This window comes from Physeter macrocephalus, chromosome 6, assembly GCF_002837175.3.
Source record: "Physeter macrocephalus isolate SW-GA chromosome 6, ASM283717v5, whole genome shotgun sequence".
NCBI lineage: Eukaryota > Metazoa > Chordata > Mammalia > Artiodactyla > Physeteridae > Physeter > Physeter macrocephalus.
In genome coordinates, this window is record NC_041219.1 from 31134980 (window position 1) to 31146931 (window position 11952).

The 11952-nt window shown below is 38.7% G+C and overlaps 1 long non-coding RNA gene across 1 annotated transcript in view; it reads right to left on the reverse strand.

Moving 5' to 3' along the window:
• Nucleotides 1-801: 801 nt before the first annotated feature.
• The window catches only part of LOC114486424 (uncharacterized), a 561190-nt gene continuing 550039 nt past the window's right edge, over nucleotides 802-11952 (reverse strand). The window contains exons 7-9 of the long non-coding RNA XR_003680111.2: nucleotides 3575-3642; nucleotides 2718-2794; nucleotides 802-842 (exon numbers count right to left, since the gene is read on the reverse strand). This is a non-coding gene — a long non-coding RNA (uncharacterized lncRNA). The remainder of the gene's footprint in view (nucleotides 843-2717; nucleotides 2795-3574; nucleotides 3643-11952) is intronic.

The following is an 11952-nucleotide window of genomic DNA, read 5'->3' on the forward strand; positions in this document are numbered from 1 at the left end:
CAGGCTCCGGACGCGCAGGCTCAGCGGCCAAGGCTCACGGGCCCAGCCGCTCCGCGGCATGTGGGATCCTCCCAGACCGGGGCGCGAACCCGGTTCCCCTGCACCGGCAGGCGGACGCGCAACCACTGCGCCACCAGGGAAGCCCCTTGTCAATGTTTTGAATAAGTTATCTCTTTGAGTTCTCTAGGCTTGTGCTTGTGTGTGGTATTTCACAAGTAGCTCTTAAAGGGATGTTGTAAAATAATTTGACAATCAGACTTAATTTTTAAAGTTGCCCAATAAGATTTGTATAGAGTTTTAAGTTTTATTCTTCCTTGATTATCTCTGTAGCAACCCAACTTTTTTTTTCCCTCAACACAGCAGTAACCTCTGACATTGAGCCCTGTCTGCCAAATCATATGCCCAAAATTGGTAGTAAGGAATCCAGTTCTCAGGTGGAGTTGAGCTGTCACCAAATTTCCCTGAGACGGTGTCAGAAGGATAATGCCAATGTGTCCACAGTGACATAGCTGGGTCTGCACCCTTGGGATATGACACAGTTTTAAGAATGTCCATGTCAAAAGGACAGTGTTTGGCCTCCATCAGGTAAAGACATGCTCCTATATAAAATATAAATTGTATGTTCAAATAAAACACATGGGAAGAAAATGTCTGCGTGAAATCTTTTTATACCTTTGTGCATTTTTCCTCTTACCCTCTGAAGAGTTCCCATAGGGCCAGCACTAAGTTTCTCTTCATTAGAACCCAGATTTCAATTTCAATTTTAATTAGAATAGATGACTAGAATACTTACCATTCTCTGTAGTTTCTGCATAAAGCTAATCGGCATCTAGAAGCACGTCCTATGTTTTCATAAAAAGATTAGGATCTTATTCCACAAAGATTTACTGCTATCCATAAAATTATTTTATATCCACCATACCACTATTTTTGTTGGGTGAATCATTTTTGGAAGAAAAATATTGTTTTTCCATTTATATAGTCACAAAACCCAGCAGAAAACTTGATTTTACATATGCCCAAAACTTTCAGTTTTATAAGATCATAGCTTTACTAACACACATCCCATAAATCCCTGGACTTTCCCCCAGTATTTCAAGGATAATTTTGAATATTGTAATAATTTCTGCAAACTAAAAGGAAATGTTAGCAAGCACCCAATACATACTATTCGATAACCCAAACTGGTTCCATGATAATAAATACAGGTCTGAGTGATCATGTTTAATGACTATGAAATCAACACCTACATTTTTGCACTTTAGAGTTTACAAAACAGTAGCACTTATTCATTCATTCATGGAACAAGTAACTACTGACCTACTCTGGGTCAGGGACTGTTCTAGCTTGGGAGGGTGGGAGGCAGATTCAGCAGTAAATAGGACTGGCAAGGCCTGACCACACACTGCTTACATTTTCTCAACTCATTAGGAATACTACTGTCCGTATTTTACAGGCTGAAAGAGTTCAGGCTCAGAGGAGCTACGTAACTAGCCGAACATCATCACATAGCTGATGAGTGGCCAAGCTGTGACTTAACACCTATCGCATCTTCCCTCCAAGGTCAATATATTAGATAACAGTAAAAATAGGTAAGAAATTCAAGGTTCTCTTTAAGACAGTTCTTTTTTCCTCTATGAGGTCTATAGAACAAATCTACCTTAAAATCACAACAAATACCAACAACAACTCAAGTGGAAAAGAAAATTAAAATAAAACATGGTTATTCTCTGGCGCAACTAATGCTTCACTCCCTCTTAGCTAGTTTTATTCCTTCCAAAATGAAAATACCTTGGTCATTTCTTTTTATTAGAAAGATTATGCAGGCTGCTTGTTAAGGACTGAATGTGTCCCTCAAAATTCGTATGTTGAAGCCCTAACCCACAATGTGATAATATTTGGAGGTGTGGCCTTTGGGAGGAAGTTTGGTTTGGATGAGGTCCTGAGCATGGACCCCCCATGATGAGCTTAGTACCTTTATAAGAAGAGGAAGAGAGACCAGAGTTCAATCTCTCTCTCTTTCTCTCCCTCCCTCTCTCTCCTCCATGTGATGACATAATAAGAAGGCAGGCATCACCAAGCCAGAAAGAGGGCCCTCACCAAGAACCAAATCTGCTGGCACCTTGATCTTGGACTTCTTAACCCCTAGAACTGTGAGAAATAAATGTCTGCTGTTTAAGCCACTCAGTCTATAGTATTTTGTTTTAGCAGCCCAAGTAGGCTACTACAGTTATAAAGGAGAAATCAAAATACTGATAAGAATGATGAAAAAGTAAAAATAATACAGTTTCACCATCCAGAGATAACCATTATTGCTCTATCTCAGTACATATATATCCGTATATTTATTATAATTGTTAAAAATTATCAAACTGTATATGTTGTTCTATAATCCAAATGCATTCCATGTTAATAAATATAGATCCAGGTGTTCATTTTTAACGACTCTATAGCATTTCATTCTGAGTTTATATCATAATGTATTGAACCAATCTCTTTTAATGAACATTCAACAGTTTCCGTTTTAACTAAAAAACAGCTAAAATTAACACCCTTTCATAAAGATCTTTACATACTTGCCCATCTGTTGCTAGTGTATAAATTCTTAGGGGTGAAATTGATTGGGTATAATGGTGGACACATTTTAATAATCATACATGTCTCAGTTTATAGCTCCTACCAACAGGGTATGGGGCACCCATCCCTCATGCTCTTACCTTTTTAATCTTTGACAATCTGATAAGCAGGGGAAAATATTATCTCAATGTAGTTCTTTTTACATTTCCTTTTTTTCCTGATAATAAATTAATATTTATACATTATAGAGAATTGAGAAAAGTATATAAAATCATCAAAACTAAAACTCATTCAATAATGGTACATCCAAGAGGTAAACATTATCAACATTCTGCTATAGATCTTTACATTATTTTTTAATGTTATAACTTTTTAAAATAAAATTGGGATTATACTGTAAACCTGCTTTTGTTTTCTTCCTTTTTCAAACGAAACCTTTTAATTGAAAAAATTATGTATACAGAGAAAGATTAACAAATAACAGTTCATCAATTTTTGCAAAGTAAACACATCTGTGTAACCATCATCCAGGTCAAAACCAGAAACATTACCAGACCCTTCCCCCACCCACTGGAACTCTCCCTTGAACCCCCTATCAGTTAAGCAATCCCCTCAAAAGTACCCACTGTTCTTACTTCTATTGCCATAGATTAATTCTGTCTGGTTGTGTGAAATCATATATTGTGTTCTTTCATTTCTGTTTTTTCACCCGACAAATATATACATTGTTGCATGTAGCTAGTGGTAGTCTATTCATTTTAATTGTTATATTGCTATATTATTACGTCATTATACCACTATTTATCTTTTCTACTGGTGATGGACATTTGGGTTGCTTCCTATTTAGGTTATTATAAATAATATCAATACTACTATGACATTCCTTCCTAAAGTCCCCTCCACCTTCCTTTTCTGGGCCACCTGATTTCCAAGGCCTACTGTATAAGTACTATCCTGGAAATTCCATGTGTCCCTGTCCCCTGGGCTGAATTCTTACCTGGATTCCATAGCTTCCTCATTCTTGATTTAATCTCTTATTTTTATGGATACATCTCCAGTAGCTTCCTGAAAAAGATGGATATGAAATATATTTTTTGAGAACTTACAAGCTGGAAATCATCTTCTCTTTGAATTATAATAATGTTGCTCCACGTTTTCTAGCCTACTGCATTGCTAGTGTGAAGTCCAACTTCATTCTCATTCCTGATCCTCTTAATGTTCAGTGTTGGGAAACTCTATGATAATGTGCCATCCTGTATATTTTATCCCATTCTCTAAAATGGGCATTCAGTTGGCTCTTTCAATGATTATACACATGCTTTTCAATTCCTGGAAATTTTCATCATTATTTCTTTTATAATTTCTTTCCCTCCATTTCCCTCAGCTTCCTCATTCTAGCACTATTGAAAAAAAAAATTGAAACTACCAATTTGCATTTTGTGTTAATTCTTGGTAGACCTCTTGAACTTTGATTCATCTTTCTTTTTCTTCTTGGAAGATTTTCTTAACTTTACCTCCAACTTTTCTGTTGATTTTTAAAAATGTTGTGCTAATTTATTTTTAATGTCCAAGAGCTTTTTTTTTTTTTTTTTTTTTGGTACGCGGGCTTCTCACTGCTGTGGCCTCGCCCGTTGTGGAGCACAGGCTCTGGACGCGCAGGCTCAGTGGCCATGGCTCACGGGCCTAGTCGCTCCGCGGCATGTGGGATCCTCCCGGACCGAGGCACGAACCCGTGTCCCCTGCATCGTCAGGCGGACTCTCAACCACTGTGCCACCAGAGAAGCCCCCCAAGAGCTTTTAAAGTCCAAGATTTTTTATTTTTTTAAGTAGCCTCCTGTTTTTCTTTTATTTATTTAAGGAAATCATTTGCTGTTTTTTATTTGTTTTTTTATTTTGCTATATGTTTTATTTCCTTTACTTCCCCTTTTAATCTGCTTCTTTGTTTTGATCTCTTTATGTAATTAGAGAATTTCCTCAAAAATCTGCAGATTTTTGGCAATCTGGTCATATTTTAAAATGAAGCACTAAAAAGCTATATATTCATAGGCCAGTTTGATAGTAGATTTCACTGAAAAGTTACTGGGAATGGTACTGGGTGACCCTCTAATGTCAAGGTCCATAGGTTTTTATTCTTGGGAGATTCTGTTTCCCCAAGAGGACTCCTTCATTATCTTTCCTGAAGTGTATAATCCTTATAACCAAGATTCTGAAGCAGAGCTTTGAAAGATGCTGCTCTTCTCACCATTGTGTGCATATGTGTATATAACTCTAGGACTCACAGGAGTCATTCCACTTCCCTAGCGATACTGGGCAAGTCATTAACCTTTCTGAACTTCAGTTTTCTTATCAATAAAATGAAATGACAATTCCTATTTCATAGGGTGTTATGAGAATGTAAGCAGATAATGTACATATAATATTGAACATATTGGCTGTATATATTCCAGTGAACGTTCTAGCAGTTATCATTTTAATTGTTAGTATTATTATTGTGTTATTATCATTATAATCAACTGCACAATAGCAAGAATCTTCTTGGATTTAATCTTACATCTCTTTGGAAAACAACTTGCTGTAATGGTAGAAATGGGAAAGAGTAAGAATTAAAATCATATTGTTCAGATTATATCACTATTTATCTTAAAAAGGCTCATCCAAGTCAGCATAGACACATCTGATAAAATCAGTGGAACCACGACGTCAGTTATTCGTAAAACCAGTAGTTTGCAAACATTTTCTATAAATGGCTAGATAGTAAATATCTTAGAATTTATGGGACAAACTCTCTATGTCACATTTTATGCCACAGTACCATAAAGGCAGCCATGGATAACTCATAAACAAATGGACATGGCTGTGTTCCTAATAAAACTTTATTTAAAAAACAGGTGGTGGCCCAATTTGGTTTGAAGGCTATAGCTTACAGACCCTGCTTAAGAAAAATATCTTTTGTTGAAAATACTATAGCTGGGTTAATTAACACTATTTCTATAACTAACAAGCTCAAATTCTCAATGATGTAACACAATCAATGTATATTTCGTATACAGAATCTTGTAGGCAGCCTTCCAATGGTGCTTTGGGGATTCTGTCTCCTTCTATCTTGTGGCAATCCCACCTTTCAGGGTTTCTTGGAGACCCTTGCTGTATCCTTTTCATCCAGCAAGTCCTTGAGTAAAAAGAGAGAATGAAGAGGATCATGTGGAACTTCTCATGGCCAGGCCACACTTGAACCCACATATTAGGGGCCAGAACTAACTACAAAAGAGGCTGAGAAATATAACTTCTGGTAAAAGAGCCCAGGAAAGAAATGAGGATTGATGAGCATCTAGCCAATAGCTACCAAAAAAACAAAAGAGAGAGAGAGAGAGAGAGAGAGAGAGAGAGAGTTACAAGTTAAAAAAAATAAAAAGCCATTCAGCTTTTGCAGAATATTTTCCCTCCAAAAAATCTGGATCATCCTTCAGGGTTAGCTACATAATTTGTTGGGCAGAGTATACAATGAAAATGTGAGGCCCCTTGAACAAAAGCCAGGTAAAAAGCTTTTGCCTTCCTTCTGTCATTTCTGTAGAGCTGTCACAGTATTTTCTTAATTTGTATTTAACCTCTCATTCTCTTGGTCATGGGGATACTCACAAAGCAAGGGTTCTCATAGGCACCCAGGGCCCACCCATAATTAGCACATGGGACCTCTCTGGACCCTGACTCTCCCTGTATATGCACCGAAGCTCCCCAGTGCCACCCCCAAGGTAGAGGGTCAGCAGCCAAGACCCAGTTTGGGGCAGATGAGCCTGTTGTAAGCCAAGACTCCAAGACCCAGCTCCTGCTCTGTTGTCATCAAGCTTCACTTACAAAACACAAATTCAAAGATAAAATTATTAAGAATTTCAAGATGGCAACCACAGAGCATTAAATGCCAAGAGTGGGGGCCCCATCTAAGGGTGGGGTCGTATACAACTGCACTGGCCACATCCCATGAGGCCAGCCCTACTGTCCTTTCAGCTTGATCACTTGCTGAAGGGGAAAGGCCTAGAAGTCCCCACTTCAAGAAGTTTACTAAGAAGTCAAACTCAGAGCCTGCTCCTGCCCAGCTTTTTCCAACCTTCTTCTCCAGAAAAAACATTACATCAAGCTGCTGTAGAAACTTGACCAAGATTGAATTGGCCTTTAACAAGACAACCCTTAGATCTGGATTGTCTAAATTATTGTATGGAGGGACTTCCTTGGCGGTCCAGTGGTTAAGACTTCGCCTTCCAATGCAGGGGGTGTGGGTTCGATCCTTGGTCGGGGAGCTAAGATCTCACATGCCTCGTGGCCAAAAAACCAAAAAAACATAAAAACAAAAGTAATATTGTAACAAATTCAATAAAGACTTTAAAAATGGTCCACATCAAACAAATCTTTAAAAAAATAATAAATTATTGCATGGTAAGGAAATGCTAACGGACTCAGCACTCCAACATTAAATCATTCTACTATTTTTCATATATAACATTTATTCCCATTTTAAAAGTCATGCAGGTGGACTTCAGGAAGTTAACGACCCATTCATTATTTATTCTGTGCTAATAACACTGTGAAAGACACCACAGAGTCAGGGTGGAGAGTTCTGACTGACTGATATCCAATCCTATTTCCTGGATTAGCTTTATGGCCTTATGCAAGATGCTGCATTTCTATGAGCCCCCGTTTCATCATCTGTAATACTGGTTTGATAATATCCACCTCACAGTATTGTAGTGAGGATGACAAGGAGATAACATGTGTACAGATCCTGGCACACAGTAAGCATTCAAAACATGGAAACCATTATTGCTATGAATTGGTGATAATGCCAGTCATTATTCAGAGGTGGGGGGGAACGTCTTCCGACACAACCCCTAAACTGCAAGATTATGAGTTTAGAGGGAGAAGGAGTTCTAAACAAAAACTGCAAAGCCAGGCAGTTAAATACATAAAACCACAATAACAGGACATAACGTGCATTATAAGAGTAGTAATGGTGCTGTAGGGGTTTCTCATTTAGATTGGAGACACTTGTCAGAGTCTTTCCAGGCTATTCTTGAGTCTGCTGGCTCTAAAGGTAAACACTTTTACATAATTTTCTGGGGGGGGGGGCGGGGACACAATTTAAATGCAATGCCATTTGGTGGCTTAGGAATTTACAATGGGGCAATTATCTATGTGCGTGCAAGTAAACAATGTGATGCATGTACCCACAGTAAATAATAAAATCAGGAAATGTAAATAATAAAAATCAGGAAATGTAAGTGGTTTCTGGATAGTGCCTTTAGTGCTGCAATTCAGCCAGCATTCCTTATATGCTATAAGCTCAATGGGGAAGAGGAAGCATCCTCATAAAATAAACATTTGTCTGAAAATTTTCCAGTTGAAGGAGAGGCTGGCTCTTAGCTCGGCTACCTCCATTGCACATGATGACTGGACATTAGTGAATCACACAGCCTGGGTCAGCCTAAAATTATCTTATAATGAAACTGAGATATAATGGGAAGTTGTGCTATTTTTGTATTTCCAAAGAAGGAGGCCTCTCATACAGCTGTGCTCCTGTGTTGAAAAGTGACCCTCAAAACAAACAAGAAAATGATACAGGACAATCTAAGCTCTAAGATTAAAGGAGGCAACAAGACAATCTTGATTCTGCTTCATAAAAGGATGTTCTCACAATAGAAATACCTCTATGGTTACTGGTAATAAGAAAAGATCAAATTAATCAGCTTTCCCTGAACTCTGGTGATCCTACACATAATTTTAAATATGGGAGCCCTACTTACCTCATCAGGTTGATTTTATTTTTGACTTCAAAAATATCTAACTATTCTTAGGGAGTCCATGTATAGAACTACACAAGTCTGCTCAGTTCTATAATGTCCTAGCAGAGTACTGGAATTGCATTTAAATGTGGACGATTAGAATGAACAAAACTTGCAAATCTCTTAGTGACTCACAAGGCCTGTTATATGTTTGAGGATACCGTTACATAAGATATTTGTATCTGACCATGCAGTATATATGTTTTCCCTCTATTGTCCCTAGAAACATGTCTAAACCTGCTAGTTTCTCAACAAGAAGAGGCCATTATATTTTAAATGTATGCCAACATTGTATTTGTAAATGTCAGAAATTCACTTCTATGACTGTCTTAGTTCCTTATGGCTGTTATAACAAATTATCACAAACTTACTGGCTTCAAACAACACAAATTTATTAACTTACAGTTCTGGACGACAGAAGTCTAAAAATAGGTCCACAGGCCTACATTCCTTCTGGAGGCTCTCAGGGAGAATGTCTTTCCTTGCTTTTTCCAGCTTCTGGAGGCCACCTGCATTCTTTGGCTCATGGTCCCTTTCCTGCATCTTCAAAGCCAGCAGTGTAGCATCTTCTCTCTTCTCTGACCTCTAGCCTCCCTCTTATAAGGACCCTTGTGATTACATCAGGCTTACCAGTATAATCCAGGATAATCTCTCCTCCACAAGATCTTTCATTTAATGACATCTGCAAAATTCCTTTCACTTTGTAAGGTGACAGATTCACTGGTTCTGGGGATTAGGATGGAGACATCTGTGGGGGTCCATTATTCATCTCACCACCATGTCTGTCATCACTGCAACTCTTTTTTCCACTTCATGTGATTTTATATATCAGCATATCAACAAGTTCAAGTTTCTTCCATGGCTTAAATAAATAAATAGACCCTCTCTTGATGCCAAATCTCCCTCTACCTACCCTTCCTTATCTTTCTTCCCATTCATAGTCAAGTAACTGGGCACACTAACTACACTATCTCCAAGACATGTTTATTTTTTCCAGTCTTAAAATCTTAACCTGCTGCTGCCTAACACCTGCCCCCACCACTCCATCATCATTTGGCAAAAGTCAAAAATGACATTTCCATTGTCAAAATCCTATCCTTATTTAACTTCTCAGTAGCATTCCATACTATTGATGCATCTTTTATTCTTCAAACTCCCTCTTCCCTTGGATCTTGTGATGGACATTTGTTGCTTTGTCATCCAGAACTTTATTTTGGTATGGGCCCTTGGTTTTCCTCTAGGGAACACTTCTCTCTCCCTCACTTTCGGTGGTGTTACATTTATCCCCAGTAACTGGACTGGGCATGTGACTTAGGCCTAACCAATCAGCGCGTCATCTGTCCTTGGCCACAGTGATTGGTTCAGGAACAGGCAAATGGCCCAGTCCAAGTCAGTGAGGTGCTATCCCAGGACTTTTATTGGGACAACTGAGAGACACTTTTTCCAACAGGACTATAGAAGCTGGCAGCCAGTTTCACACTGACCAGAGTCTGTGAATGAAGCCAATATGGAGGAGAAACACAGAAAAGAGAGAAGAAAAACCATGTTGTGTTTATTTCATCTCTTGATTTAATCTAGGCTGAATTCTACCTCTGGGCACTTTGATTTTGTGATCTAGTATATTCCTTTCATCTGCTTAAACCAACTTGAGCATCTTTTGGGTCACTTTCAACAGAAAGAGCTTCACTTGACATGGTCGCCACCATGGCATCCTTGCCTCTCTGTTGCTCCTCCTCAAGACTTTTTGGTCCTCCCTTTTTTCTGCTCTCCCTTAAACATTGAGGTCTCTGGTTCTGACCTTGTCCCTCACATTTTTGCCCCTAAATTCTCTTCCAAATCAATGTGCACATTGTCAGTTACCACCTGGATGCTCATGATGCCCTCATGTATATCTACAACCAAGACCCCTCCTGAATTCCACTTCCATTTAACCAATGATGTCGGAATGATGCCTCCTAGATATTCCACAGGCAACTTACATTTAATGTATCCAAAGCAAACACATCCTCTTCCTCCCTACCACCACCCTTACCCAATCAATTCCCTCTTCTGTATTTTCTATCTTAGTTACCACCTCTTAAGGGTTGAAATGTGTCCTCCCAAAAGATATTGAAGTCCTGACCCCCAGTACCCCAGAATACACAATTCTGTTCTCCTCTACTAGGAATCCTACAATGATTGCTTATTGTCTTCAGGATAAAATATAAGCTTCTCAAAATAAACACAAGATCCCACATTATCTCACCTCCATCAGTCTAGCTTTCCCTCCTGCCACTTTTCACCTTGAACTCCACAACTCCCAATTACCACATCTTGTAGCTCCATAATATTCCTTTCTTTCTCATGGCTCTGTGTTTTGTGCTCACTGCTCTCTCTGAATGTCCCTCCAGCTGATATACCAAACTGTTACTCCATCCTCAAATCTCAACTTAGTGACTATCTCCTTGGAGATGCTTCCTCATATTCTCTCAGAAGCCTTAAATATTCTTTCTTCAGTCCCATCATTTTTGGTGCTTCCTCTATCATAGCACTTATAGTACTGCCCTGGAGATGATGGTTTGCATGTCTGGGTTTTCTCAAGAATGTGAGCTCTCTGAGGGGAGCAATTCTGTCATCAATTTTGTACACTTTACTTCTATCACAAAGATAAGGCCAAGTAGGGGTTCAATAAATATCTGTTGATGCCACACATGAATTAATTAAAAATTAATTAAGTAAATTAACTAAACTAGAATTGTTAGAAATTGTTGCAAACAATTCCATATATCAGAATTTGGCTTTCATTATATTGAAGAGAAGGGATGGGAATGCTCATTTATTGTGTTAATACTTATCATTCACATTCATTCCTTCATTTACCAAACATTATTGCATACATAGGATGTCAGATGCTGTGTCCATCACTGAAGACATGAAGACAAATATGACAGACCACTGCCCACAAGGAGCTCACAATCACAACTACAAACAAATGAGTGTTATCCAGTGCTATAAATACATAAACAACAGCCAGTAGAGGATCCTTTTGAGGTAATAGTTATGGAGCAGGGCCTTGGTGGAGTGGAGTAGTGGAAAAAGGGTAGGGAAGAGTAATTTAATCCTCACATCACCTTACTGCAGATATTATCTACAATTTACAGGTGGAAAAAACCCACCTGAAGTAATTAAATAGGAATTCTGATCTTTCCTCTCTTCAAAGCAAATGAAAAGGATTTAATTTGTACCCTAGAGACGGAACTTCCCCGGAGCCTGAGGGGAGGGTGTCCTCTCTGAGGTTGCTGGCTCTGGAGGGGCCCCAGCAGCCAAAGCTGCCACAGATCTGGGGACCGCAGGCTGGAAGCAAGAAGAACTACAATTCTGCAGCCTGTGAAACAAAAGCCACATTCACAGAAAGATACACAAGATGAAAAGGCAGAGATGAAGGAACAAGATAAAACCCCAGAAAAACAACTAAATGAAGTGGAGATAGGCAACATTCCAGAAAAAGAATTCAGAATAATGAGAGTGAAGATGATCCAGGACCTTGGAAAAAGAATGAAGGCAA